General features: G+C 45.5%; 1 long non-coding RNA gene across 1 annotated transcript; it reads right to left on the bottom strand.

Moving 5' to 3' along the window:
- Positions 1-5,491: 5,491 nt before the first annotated feature.
- Positions 5,492-12,837, bottom strand: LOC116973043. The gene is made up of 3 exons (XR_004411983.1): positions 12,825-12,837; positions 12,493-12,495; positions 5,492-5,622 (listed from the first exon to the last, which is right to left on the bottom strand). It is a non-coding gene; the product is annotated as an uncharacterized LOC116973043 (long non-coding RNA).
- Between the last annotated feature and the right edge of the window lie 566 nt (positions 12,838-13,403).

The following is a 13,403-nucleotide window of genomic DNA, read 5'->3' on the forward strand; positions in this document are numbered from 1 at the left end:
TAAGGATTGAAGAGTTTTTGTTTACAATCTCCTTTAGGGCATATATGCATGTCAGTGCCATGTTTAGCTTTAAAGCCAAACTGGTTATCTGTGGAGTTAACAAACTCATTTATTCTATCCAGCAGAACTCTTTCTAAAACTTTTGACAATATGCTGGCTAAAACTATGGGCCTGTAATTATTTAGGCTGCCTACTTTACCAGCTTTGTCCTTAATGACCGGCACTAACAGGACAGACAACATTGAGTCTAGTAACAAGCCATGAATCATAAAGCCAGTAAAACAAATAGCAAGGAGAGGAGCTATCCTCATACTCGCATACTTAAGATGTTCAGCAGAAATATGATCCAAGCCACTTGCTTTGTTGTTGGACAGCTTGTTCATGGCATGATACACCTCATGTGACATAATCGCCATCGAGTCATTACTCTCAATATTGTCCACCCTATACAAGTCACCTTGGACACAGTTGAATAAAGTACTATAATGTTGTCGCCATAACTCTGCGATATTAGCTGTTCCGGAGATTCGATCTACAGTGCATGGTAGAGAAGTTTTGCAACTGTTAAGAGCTCTCACTTCCTTCCAAAAATCTGTAGCATTGTTACTTAACAGCTTCTTAGCCATGGAATCAGCCCTCATAGCTTGCTCATTTTTACAGATGAAGCGAACAGCATACTTATACCTTGCATTAGTGAGCTTCTTGTGCTTAAACACAAAATAATTTTATCTACCTTAAATACGTCACTTCAACTCTCTGGTGTTAATTTCTCACTTTTCCTATCACTCACCTAAATCTTATTTGTACCTACTTCATTGCCTCTGCATGCCTTTTGTGGAAAGAGAGAGAAGACAAGAGTGTTTGATTGTCATGTGTACCGTGAACAGAACAATGAGATTCTTACTTGCTGCAGCTTTACAAACACATTAACTCAACCACACAATGAATAAATATACAATAAACAATAATACAGTTTAGTTTCGTTTAGCTGAGAGATACAGTGTAAAAACAGGCGAGTCCGCACTGACCAGCGATCCCCGCACATTAACACTACCCTACACACTGGGGACAATTTTACATTTACACCAAGCCAATCAACCTACAAACTTGGAGTGTGTGGGGATACCGGAGCACCCGGAGAAAACCCACGCGGTCACCGGGAGAACGTATAAATTCCGTACAGACAGCACCCACAATCAGGATCAAACCCGGGTCTGTCGTGCTGTGAGGCAGCAACTCTACCTTGCCGCCCCTTGCTGTTCTTGAACCTGGAGGTCATGGTTCTCAGGCTCCTGTACTTTCTTCCCAATGGTAGGAGCGATGTGAGAGCATGGCCAGGATGGTGTGGGTCATTGATGAAACAGTGTATGGTACTCCCAAATGGGATTCAACCAGGATTCTGATCAATATTTGACTAGCCTCTGCTGACATCGTCCCAGTCTCCATTCTGCTGTAGATACTGTAATTACTGCTGAATTGATATGTTACCGTCAATCAAAATTAAAGCCCCTTCTTGCTTTAATTAAATCCACCAGTATACTTTGGTGATTTTATAATGTAGACTGTACGGTTAAATGACTGCCACAGTTGTCTAAGTCAGATTTTGAGCTGGATTTTGGAAAAGATCGACAGTGTGAATATCATATGTATGGACAGCACCATATGAAAGTGGCAAATAAAATTTCTCAGCTCCATCAAATGCCTCGAGATATCTAGTAAAGAATTACACGAAGAGGATTTTGGGGCAAAAACAATACAAAGTCTGGGCACGAAGCTTTCAGGGAACATTTTTATTATTGAATACTGTGCAGAAAAAGATTTGTAAAAGTTAGAATTGTATTTATGAAGTACCACTGGATTTTCCGGTTATCAACCATTTTAATTCCCCTTCTCGTTCCCACACTGACCGTTCTGTCCTGGGCATCCTCCATTACAAGAGTGAAGGAACCTGGAGGAACAGTAACTCAAATTCCTAGGTACCTTACAACCCAATGAGATGAACGTTGAATTCTCCTATTTTAGTAACCTCCTATTAAACGACTCCAACAAACACCCCATTTCCTCCTGGTTTCTCTTTCCCTGCCCTCCTCTTCTCCTCCCCTATGCCCCACCTAGACTTTTGCAGATGCAGTTCAGAACCCCTATTTCTCCCCTAACACCCCACTGATTTCTTCCCTCAAGATTCGCAATTCACAATTCCAATCCTATCTCACACCTTCTGCTTTTGTCTCTGGCCTTTGCTCCAACCATCTGCCTATTAAAATCCTCTCCTCGCCTCCATCCATATATTACCTCCAGAGCTTTGTCTTGACTCTCCCCTCTTCTAGCTTTGTTTTAACCCCCCCCCCCCCCCCATTCAATCAGACTGAAGAAGGATCCCGACCAGAAACATCACCGAAACATGTTCCTCAGAGCTGCTGCTGAACTCGTTGAGTTACTCCAGCACATTGTGTCCTTCAGCGAGTTTGACCTTGCAGTAAACTATGTTGTTACACAGGGAAAGAAGTGATGTTTGGCACCAGCACTCAGGTACAAGGGTTTCAGCTGCTGGTTGAATTCACCACCTAACATCCAATTCCATTGACTTCAATCAATGGAATCCTGATTACGGGTCCTGACTAATTCTGTACAGAGTTTGTATGTTCTTCCCATGACCGGATGCATTTTCTCTGGGTGCTCCTGTTTACTCCGACACTCCAAAGACTTATGGGCCTGTCCCACTGATGCGACTTTTTCGGCGACTGCCGACACCCGTCATAGGCCGTGGCAGGTCGCCGAAAATATTCAACGTTGAAAATTCAGCGGCGACCAGAAAGACGCTACGACTCTTTAGGCGACTGAGGAGACTACTCACGACCGTACAGGCGACACTCTGGCGACATGTCCGTCCAAAGAGTCGTACCTTGTTCTGGTCGCTGCTGGATTTTCAACATGTTGAACATTTTCGGCGACCTGCTACAGCCTATGACGGGTGCCGGCAGTCGTCGAAAAAGTCGCATCAGTGGGACAAGCCCATTACAGGTTTTTCGGTTAATTGGCTTTGGTAAAAATTGTTGATTGTTCCTTGAGTGTCGGATAGTGGCAGTTTACGGGGCGATCGCTGGTTGTCGTTGACTCTGTGGGCCGAAGGGCTTGTTTCTGTGCTGTATCTCTAAAAAAGGACATTGAAGTGAATGGTTTGAGAGATCAGAAGTATGTTTTTGCTAGTAGCTGGATGCTTAGCATTCAGCGTAGGTCAGTACAGACCCGACATTGACAGATTGCTCAGCTTCTCAACTTTACTGCATGATCAGACTTGAGACTGGACTCTGAGCACTAACCATGGCATCCACAACACTTTCCACTGGGTAAAATGCTTTAAAAGTCACAGGTGGAATGAGAGGATCTAGTGCACTTGTGTGCAGTATGATTTGACTGGAGAGCATGCAAAACAAGCATTTCACTGCATTTCTGTACATGTGACAATTAACTAACTAACTAACTAACTGACGAGAGTTAGTTAGTTGGTTGGTTAGTTAGTTAGTTGATGAAGTCGGCTAGCTAACTAGCCAGCTAACTAGCTAGTTAGTTTATACTAACAAATTAGAGTTGGGTAGTTGGTTAGGTCATTGATGGAGTAAATACTAACTATAGTTAGTTATAGTTAATTGGTTGGATAGCTAGTTAGATAGCTGATGGAGCTTTCTTAAGACTCGACCTGAAACGTCACCTATTCCTTTTCTTGCTGACCCGCTGAGTTAATCCAGCTTTTTGTGTCTATCTTTGGTTTAATCCAGCATCTGCAGTTCCTTCCTACAGAGTTAGTTTGTTGGTTGGTGGTTAGTTAGTTAGCTAGTTGATGGAACGATGTGACCCTAACTAACTGAAAGTCCTGAAACACAGGTGCAAAGGTTCAAAGAGAAAGTTTTAATATTAATACTCAGTTGAGAAGAATTGAGAGCATTAAAATTAACATTGTATGACAGAGTTGGTTAATTGATGGGAATAGTTTGTTCTTTGCTCTTCAGTACAGGTATACTGTTTTTACAATTACTGAGGCAGCTGAGGAAGATTTCCAGTCATCTAGAAATGTAATGGCTTGAATTGTACATGGACTTGTGTACCATCCATGCTCAATCACCCTGCCTGCTTTTTCCCATCACACTTGAAGCAAGGTCACTGCCGAAGTCCTATGTCCCATCAAAAGACCCCTCTCCTGTATCCACCTATCACTCTCCAGGCTTCCTCCCATCCCCACCTCTTTTCTAGCTTCTTCTTCCCCCCCCCCCATAATCATTCTGAAGAAGGGTCCCGATCTCTCGATCCGAAACGTCACCCATTCCTTCTCTCCAGAGATGCTGCCTGTCCCGCTGTTACTCCAGCATTTTGTGTCTATCTGCGGCTTAAACCAGCATCTGCAGTTCCTTCCTACACATCATGATTTGAATGTTGAATTACTCCCGCACTTTGTATTCCATACAATATTCCAGCTTCTACACTTCCTTGGGTTCCCACCGCATGCACTTGTTCAGTGAGGCTACCTCTGACCACAACTCCTTCCACATAGAGTGGTGGGTGAATGGAACAAGCTGCCAGAGGAGGTAGGTGAGGCTGGGACTATCCCAACATTTAAGAAACAGTTAGACAGGTACACATACAGGTTTGGAGGGATATGGACCAAACCAAATGCAGGCAGGTGGACCTAGTGCAGCTGGGACATGTTGGCCGGCGTGGGCAAGGTGGGCTGAAGGGCCTGTTTCCACACTGTATCACTTTATGACTCTTAATGACTATATCTGCTCTCCCTCTCCTTGAATGAACATTGAATATTTAAGACTATTCAAAATTAAGCAGCATCCTTAAAATGTGTTAAATTAAAACCTTCAAATACACTTCTCAAATGAAACTTGATTCAGAAAAAGTAAGGTTTCCTGGAACATTTGTTCTTCTCCTTTGAATGGGGCAAAGCTTGGTAAAGTGATAGGGTGGAACAAAAAAAAGGCACAAAGTGGTGCAGTACCTCAGCAGGTCAGGCAACAACTCTGGTGATCATGGATATGTATTCTCCATAGGTGTTAGAGTTACTCCAGCACTTTGTGTCTATCCTTGTATGCAAACGTAGATGGGTTGGTGAGTAAGTTTGCTGATAATTGGAGGAGTTGCAGACAGTGACAGTGTGAAATAGAAGTTACAGTGGGATATAGATCAGCTGCAGAAATGGGGGAAGAAATGGCAGATGGAATTTAACCGGAACACGGGTGAAGTGTTGCACTTGGGGAGATTGAATGTTAGGGGAACGTATGCAGTTAATAGCAAGGCCCTGAACACCATAGACGTGTAACAGGATCTTGGTGTCCGAGTATATAAGCTCACTGAAGGTGGCAACACAAATAGATTGGGTGGTAATGAAGGCGTATGATATGCTTGCCTTCGTTGCCAGGGGCATTGAGTATAAGTCAAGAAGTCATGATGCAGCTCTTTGGGACTTTGGTGAAGTTGTATTTGGAGTATTGCATGCAGTTCTGGTCACCCCATTTCAGGAAAGATGTGAAAGCTTTGGAAAGGGTGCAGAGGAGGTTTACCAGAAAGCTGCCTGAATTAGGTTTCAGCCACAGGGAGAGGGTGGATAGACTTGGATGGTTTCTCTGGGATTCGGAGATAGATGGGTGACTTGATAGAAGTATACAACATTATCAGAGGCATAGATTGGGTAGACGGTCAGAACATTTTTCCCAGGGTGAAAATGTCCAACACTAGAGGTGAGAGGAGGAAAGTTCAGTATGGATGTGAGGCTCAAGATGATTGTACACAGAGAATAATGGGGTCTGGAACGCAATACCAGGGGTGGTGGTGGAGGCAGATGCAATAGAGGTGTTTAATAGGCTTTTAGATGGGAACATGGAAATGCAGGGAATAGAGGGATATGGATCACGTACTGTAAAGGCAGATGAGATCAGTTTAACTTGGCATCTTCGGCACAAACATTGTGGGCCAAAGGGCCTGTTCCTGTGCTGTACAGTTCTATGTTCTAACATCCAATGACAAGGCACATGATGATAATTATATAGAATACAAAATGTATTTTTGTACAAAGAAAATGTAATTGATTTAATTCCTATTCAAAAATAATTGTTTTTCTGCTTGTTTTTTACTGAGTGAACATGGCTGTTTTTTTAGTTTGGACTAATTCAGTTTGTAATAACTCCTCCACTTCATTATATTGTAGATTGCTTTATTTTGGGCTGATAAAACCTTTAATTATAACAGGTTATGTTGATACCAGTACCATAAATAGATTAACAAAGTGCTATTTATGTCCAGGTTGTTTTTGTTTCTGTGTCTCCCATGGTTTTATCCAATGTTTAAAAATCTCTGAAGTATTAGGAGTCTGTGCGCAGAGGTTTATCATTAATTTGAGCCCAGTCCATTTCAGGAAATAGCTTCTTAAATTCGTTTGTTAGCCAGAGGTTTTTCTGTAAGAACAGAGTGTTCTTCAGGCTTGTGATCATGAAATAATCATGTATTGTGCAATGGCATCAGTAAGATTATCATGCAACATAAATGACATTATTGCAAAGTTCTCCCAAAGGTACTCATAGAGTAATAAAAATCATTCCGTGTGGAAACAATCCCATTGACCTATCTTGCCCACGCTGACAAATAAGTCCCATCTACACTAGTCCCACCTGCCAGTGCTTGGCCCATAACCCTCTAAACATTTCCTATCCATGTACCTGTCCAAATGTCTCTTAAACCTTATGAAAGTGCTTGCCTCAACTACATCCTCTGGCAACTTGTTCCATACACCCACCATCCTTTGAGTTAATAAAAGGTTAGCCCTCTTGATTCCCCAACTCTGGGCAAAAGACTGTGCATGTATCCTATCTATTCCTCCCATGATCTTATAGTCCGGAACCTTAAATCCCTTGAATACGTTGTACCACAGAAGTTATCTGTGGCCCCTTAAGCTTGCACCACTAATTTAAAATCACAAAATGTTATTCCTTGGAGCGCAGGAGACTGAGGTGTACAAATTCATGAGGGGAAAAGATAGGGTGAATGCATACAGACTTTGTCCCAAGGTAGGGCATCAGAACGAGAGGACATGGGTTTTGGGTGAGAGGGGAAAGATTTAATACCTCCAGTTACCACCGCCTCTACTTTCAGTCTGAAGAACGGTTCTGATCAGTAACGTCACCCATCCTTTTTCTCCACAGATGCTGCCTGACCCGTTGAGTTACTCCAGCACTTTGTGTGTATCACGTGTATGTTCCTGTGCTGTTCTATGTTCTAAGCAGAGGCATCAGTTCTCCTCAATGTCCCATTTTAAGTGCAGCACAGTGCCTTACGGCGCCTTAGACCCAGGTTCGATCCTGACTGCGGGTGCTGTCTGTACGGAGTTTGTACATTCTCTCCATGACATGCGTGGCTGCTCCAGTTTCCTCCCACACACCAAAGACATACAGGTTTGTAAGCTAATTGCCTTGGTATTATTGTAAATAGTCTCTCTTGCGTGTAGGAGAGTGTTAGTGCGCGAGGATCATTGTTGGGGTGAAGGGTCTGCTTCCGCACTGTATCTCTAAACTAAACTAAAACTAAAGAAATGCAAAATCTGATATTGACCTCAGTGAGACTGGATATTGATTTTAGAATTCCCTATTATCACCGGTTCAACACAAGGCCCAGCAGCACGCTGATGTGGCAAAGCAAATACATCTACAAAGTGTTTTATGAGTTATTCCTTCAGAAATAATAATGTGCTCGAGCACAAACGCAGAGCAAAACCAGAGCAGTAGCTTGATTTAACATGCAATCCCAACCGTGAACATAAATGATTCCAGTGTTCCTTTATAATTTCATCTGCCACATGGATAATCATTTATAATCAAAACTTCTCTTTAGCCCTCAGTTGTAAATCCAAATTCCCCCCGGCTTCCTATTCAATAACCCATAAAAAAGCCCCCTAAATTATGGGAAAAACCAGTTGTTTTTGTTGTGTTGGGAGTGTCAGTGCCCTGATTATTTATTACATTTTGTAAAGTCATGCATGGGCTGCATTTTGAGTATTATGTGCAGTACAGGATTCCTGGAAGCATGTGAAGATTTTGGACAGGGTGCAGGCGAGGTGTACTAGAATGTTGCCTGGATTAAAGGGAACGAGCTTTCAGGAGAGTGTAGGAAAGAACTGCAGATGCTGGTTTAAATCTAAGGTAGACACAAAACGCTGGAGTAACTCAGCAGGACAGGCAGCATCTCTTGAGAGAAGGAATGGGTGAATTTTGGGTCAAGACGCTTCTTCAGACTCTGTCAGCTTTCAGGAGAGGTTGGACAAACTTGGATTGTTTTCTTTGGAATGCCAGAGGCACCGTTTAGATTCAGATTCAGATTCAGATTCAGATTCAATTTTAATTGTCATTGTCAGTGTACATTACAGAGACAACGAAATGCATTTAGCATCTCCCTGGAAGAGCGACATAGCAAATGATTTGAATAAATAATAATAAGTGATAATAAGTGTCCGGGGGGTGGGGGGGTGATTGGCAGTCACCGAGGTACGTTGTTGAGTAGAGTGACAGCCGCCGGGAAGAAGCTGTTCCTGGACCTGCTGGTTCGGCAACGGAGAGACCTGTAGTGCCTCCCGGATGGTAGGAGGGTAAACAGTCCATGGTTGGGGTGAGAGCAGTCCTTGGCGATGCTGAGCGCCCTCCGCAGACAACGCTTGCTTTGGACAGACTCAATGGAGGGGAGCGAGGAACCGGTGATGCGTTGGGCAATTTTCACCACCCTCTGCAGTGCTTTCCGGTCGGAGACAGAGCAGTTGCCATACCATACTGTGATGCAGTTGGTAAGGATGCTCTCGATGGTGCAGCGGTAGAAGTTCACCAGGATCTGAGGAGACAGATGGACCTTCTTCAGTCTCCTCAGGAAGAAGAGACGCTGGTGAGCCTTCTTGATCAGAGTTGAGGTATTGTGGGTCCAAGAGAGGTCATCGGAGATGTTGACTCCCAGGAACCTGAAGCTAGAAACACGTTCCACCTCCGTCCCGTTAATGTGGATGGGGGTGTGCGTGCCGCCCCTGGACTTCCTGAAGTCTACAATGAGCTCCTTGGTCTTCTTGGAGTTAAGGGCCAGGTTGTTGTCAGCGCACCATGCTGCTAAGTGCTGGACCTCCTCCCTGTAGGCCGACTCATCGTTGTTGCTGATGAGGCCAATCACCGTTGTATCATCTGCATACTTGATGATGGTGTTAGTACCATGTACAGGTGTGCAGTCATAGGTGAAGAGGGAGTAGAGGAGGGGGCTCAGCACACAGCCCTGTGGAACGCCGGTGTTCAGGGTGAGGGTTGAAGAGGTGTGCTTGTCTAACCTAACAGACTGGGGTCTGTTGGTTAGAAAGTCCAGTATCCAGTTGCAGAGGGAGGGGTCGATGCCCAGGTTACCGAGTTTGGTGATCAGTTTTGATGGTATAATGGTGTTGAATGCTGAGCTGTAATCGATGAACAGCATTCTTACGTAAGTGTCTCTGTTGTCGAGGTGGGAGAGGGCGGAGTGAAGTGCCGTTGAGATGGCATCCTCCGTACTCCTGTTCTTGCGGTAGGCAAACTGATAGGGATCCAGTGTGGGGGGTAGGCAGCTTTTGAGGTGTGCCAGGACCAGCCTCTCGAAGCACTTGGTGATGATGGGGGTAAGTGCAACTGGGCGGAAGTCGTTGAGGCTTGCCGCAGTGGAGTGTTTTGGCACTGGCATGATGGAGGTGGTTTTAAGGCACGTGGGGACAACTGCTTGGGCAAGTGACAGGTTGAAGATGTCAGTCCAGACGTCTGTCAGCTGCGCAGCACAGGCCCTGAGCACGCGCCCGGGGATGCCGTCAGGGCCAGCAGCTTTACGTGCATTAGTCCTACTCAGTGCCACGAATACGTCGTAGGGGGTGAGTGTGAGGGGTTGGTGATCGGCAGGTAGCACAGCCTTGATGGCTGTCTCTAGATTGTCCCTGTCGAAGCGGCCATAGAAGTGGTTAAGCTCCTCAAGGAAGGAGGCGTCGCTGGATGTGGGGGTGGTGTTGGAGGGTCTGTAGTCCGTGATGGCCTGGATGCCTTGCCACATGCGTCGGGGGTCGGAGTTTAGTTTGGCTTGGTTTCGAGATGCAGGATGGAAACAGGCCATTTGGCCCATCGAGTCCCACTGACCATCAGTTTGTGATCATACGACACTTAATGGATTGAAAACTACAGCATGGAAAGGTCCCTTGTGCTCACCGAGCCCATGCTAAACAGATGATCACCTATTCACACTAGTTCAATGTTATCCCACTTTCTCATCCACTCCCCACACACCAGGGACAATTTTACAGAGGGCTAATTAACCCACAAACTCGCACGCCTTGTGGGATGTGGGCGGAAACTAGAGCGCCCGGAGGAAACTCACGCGGTTACATTGAGAATGTGCAAACTCTACACAGACAGCACACGTGGTCAGGATCTACCAGCTGCGCCAGTGTGATGTTCCTGCGCTGTCTTTGACATTTCCACTCTGGGGAAAAAAGAGATCTGACTGTCTCTTAATTTTATATAATTCAGTCAGACTTTCCCTTAACAGCACGGTGGCGCTGCTGCTGGAGCCGCTGCCTTGCAGCATCAGAGAACAAGGTCTCTTGTTCCTCCCACACTCCAAATATGCTTCTGTAAATTGTCCTGTGTGTCGGATAGAACGAGAGTACAGGGTGATCGCTGGTGGGCGTGGACTCTGTGTGCCGAAGGGCCTGTTTCCCCACTGTATCTCTGAACTAAACTCAGTAGTTTAGTGAGTTACTTTGTTGAACAAGCTTACAACTGGGCTTTGGAAAACTGCACTCTCTGTACTGTGCTGGCTAATTCCTTTAATCTTCAGTGCCACACAAAGCAGAGGTTGTAATGATTAAGAAAGACTCCCTGTGCCTGTGGACTGAAAGTTTCTCATAAAATTAATGCGTGTTTCTTTCGAGATAGATCTTCTGAGACTTTTCTGAAGAGGTGAGGTTGTAGTTGCTCCTATTCTTTTGGTACTAAAAGAGCTAATTATTGAAATTCTTGGCAGTATTTTTCTGCAGTTTGCATACATCAATTGACAAATGATGCTGTATATTTTATTGGTGCACTGTATAAAGTGCTGCTTTGCTGTTTGTTTCTGATACCTACCCACAGGGGCACCACTTTATACCCAACCACAACATCTGCGATGAATATAATATATATCACCACATTTTTAGATCGTAGAACATAGAACATAGAACAGTACAGCACAGGAACGGGCCCATCGCCCCACGATGTTTTCACTGAACATGATGTTGTTAAGCGGATCTCATCTGCATGTGCATGATCAATATCCCTCTGTTCCCTGCACTTTCATGTGCCTATCTGAGAGCCCTTAAATGCCACTATTGTATCTACTGTACTTCCACCGCCAACCCTGGCAATGCCTACCAGACCCCACCATTCTCTGTGTAAAATACTTGCCCGACAAATCTCCATTAAACATTCCCCCTCTCACCTTATAACTGTGCCCTTTGAAATGTTGGACATTTCCTTCCTGGGAAAAATGTCCTTACTCTCTCCCCAATCTATGTCTCTCTAATTTTATATACTTCTATCATGTCCCTCATCAACCTCCAATATCCCAGATAAAACAATCCAAGAATAAGCGAGTTTGGTATTCCGACTGCGTATGCCCAAGTCATAGGTCACAAGCGAAAAACACACTCACCTGTGCCTCATCTGCAGCCAGGATCGATTCCGGGTCTCCGGTGCCGCAATCGCTGCCGAACCGCCACTGGACCATCCCTGTCCCCTCCCAAGTGCTCCCCCCCACGTTCGGGGGCAGCCAGAGACGTCGGGAGTCAGACGGGAGTGGCGCCCTCAGGCCCACAGCTAGCGCAGAGAAGCAGCGCTAAATCCAGCTCAACTCTGCCTGTCTCGCCGGTTTAACCTACCAGCCCTGCCTGGACTTACGGGAATGACGGCCCAGGCTTACAGCCAGCGCGGAGAAGCAGCGCTAACTCCACGGCTCCAGGCTGGTGTCCCGTCAGTCCAGAAAGGGCTGTAGGTTAACCTGGCGAGACAGGCAGAGTTGAGCTGGATTTAGCGCTGCTTCACCGCGCTGGCTGTGGGCCGGGGGACGCCGCTTCCGTCTAATTCCGGACATCTCTGGCCGCCACCGGACGGGGTGGGGGTCTCTCGGGACGTGGCGGGGATAGTCCTGTGCGGTTCTGCAGCGATTGCGGTGTCAGAGACCCGGGTTCGGTCCTGACTGCGGATGAGGCACAGGTCTGTGTCCATGCCGCTGCACGGCTGCCGAAAGTTTTTTATCGCTTGTGACCTTTGACAAATCCCATGATTCCTTGCGTTTTTCGGAATACCGAACTTACTTATAGAGAGCTACTCTTCCTGCAGCTGAAACCTTCTAATCCAGGCAGCATTCTGGTAAACCTCCTCTGTACCCTCCAAAACCACCACATCTTGCATTCCAGGCCCCAACCACTCCCTGTCTGAAATATGTTTATAAATTACTTTTCTAAAAGTCTGAGAACGGGATGTTTGCACAATCTTTTAGCTGATCACCATTGCTGCTGGAAGTCCTGTGGATACGTGCTATAAAAAAACTTTGCCTCCTTCATCTCCGTTCTACTTTCTTGCTCTCACCTTATAGCTATGCCCTCTAATGTTGGTGGGAGGAAGTGTATTTCCTGGCAACAGAAGATGTTCAGCCACACAGGTCTTGCGTGCAGTGGCTGCACAACTCACAGACTACAAACTCAGCAAGAATATGTTTGATTAGACTGACTTTGGAGTATTGCATGCAGTTCTGGTTACCTGGAACAATGGATAAATGGTTCTTTATTGTCACATCTGCACAGCACAGTGAAATTATTTTGCACAACCCACAAATGCCGAGTCACCATATTTTGGCACCGTTCATAAAGTAAAAGCCCAAAGTTGGGTCCAAGTGCTTGAAGTACTGGAGCGCTCCTGATCCAGGTAAGCTCAGGCCTGTGACCCAACAACCTTCTCCTTGCCCGACCACCTCTGTGTCCCGGGGGCACCTCCTGCAGCCGACCTTGAAGGCACTGGAGGCAATACCTACAGGAACGATGTGTAGGCTTTGAAAAGGCTGCAGAGGTTTACCAGAATGATGTAGGAAGGAACTGCAGATGCTGGTTTAGACCGAAGATAGACACAAAATGCTGGAGTAACTCAGCGGGACAGGCAGCATCTCTGGGTGATGTTTCGGGTCGAGACTCTTCTTCAGACTGAAAGGGAAACGAGAGGTGTAGATGATGATGTATGGAGATATGGAACAATGAATGAAAGATATGCAAAAAAGTAATGATGATAAAGGAAGTAGGCCATTGTTCGCTGTAAAGGAAACAAGAATGATGCCTGGAATAGGGA

The sequence above is a fragment of the Amblyraja radiata genome, chromosome 5 (genome assembly GCF_010909765.2).
Source record: "Amblyraja radiata isolate CabotCenter1 chromosome 5, sAmbRad1.1.pri, whole genome shotgun sequence".
In the NCBI taxonomy this organism is placed as follows: domain Eukaryota; kingdom Metazoa; phylum Chordata; class Chondrichthyes; order Rajiformes; family Rajidae; genus Amblyraja; species Amblyraja radiata.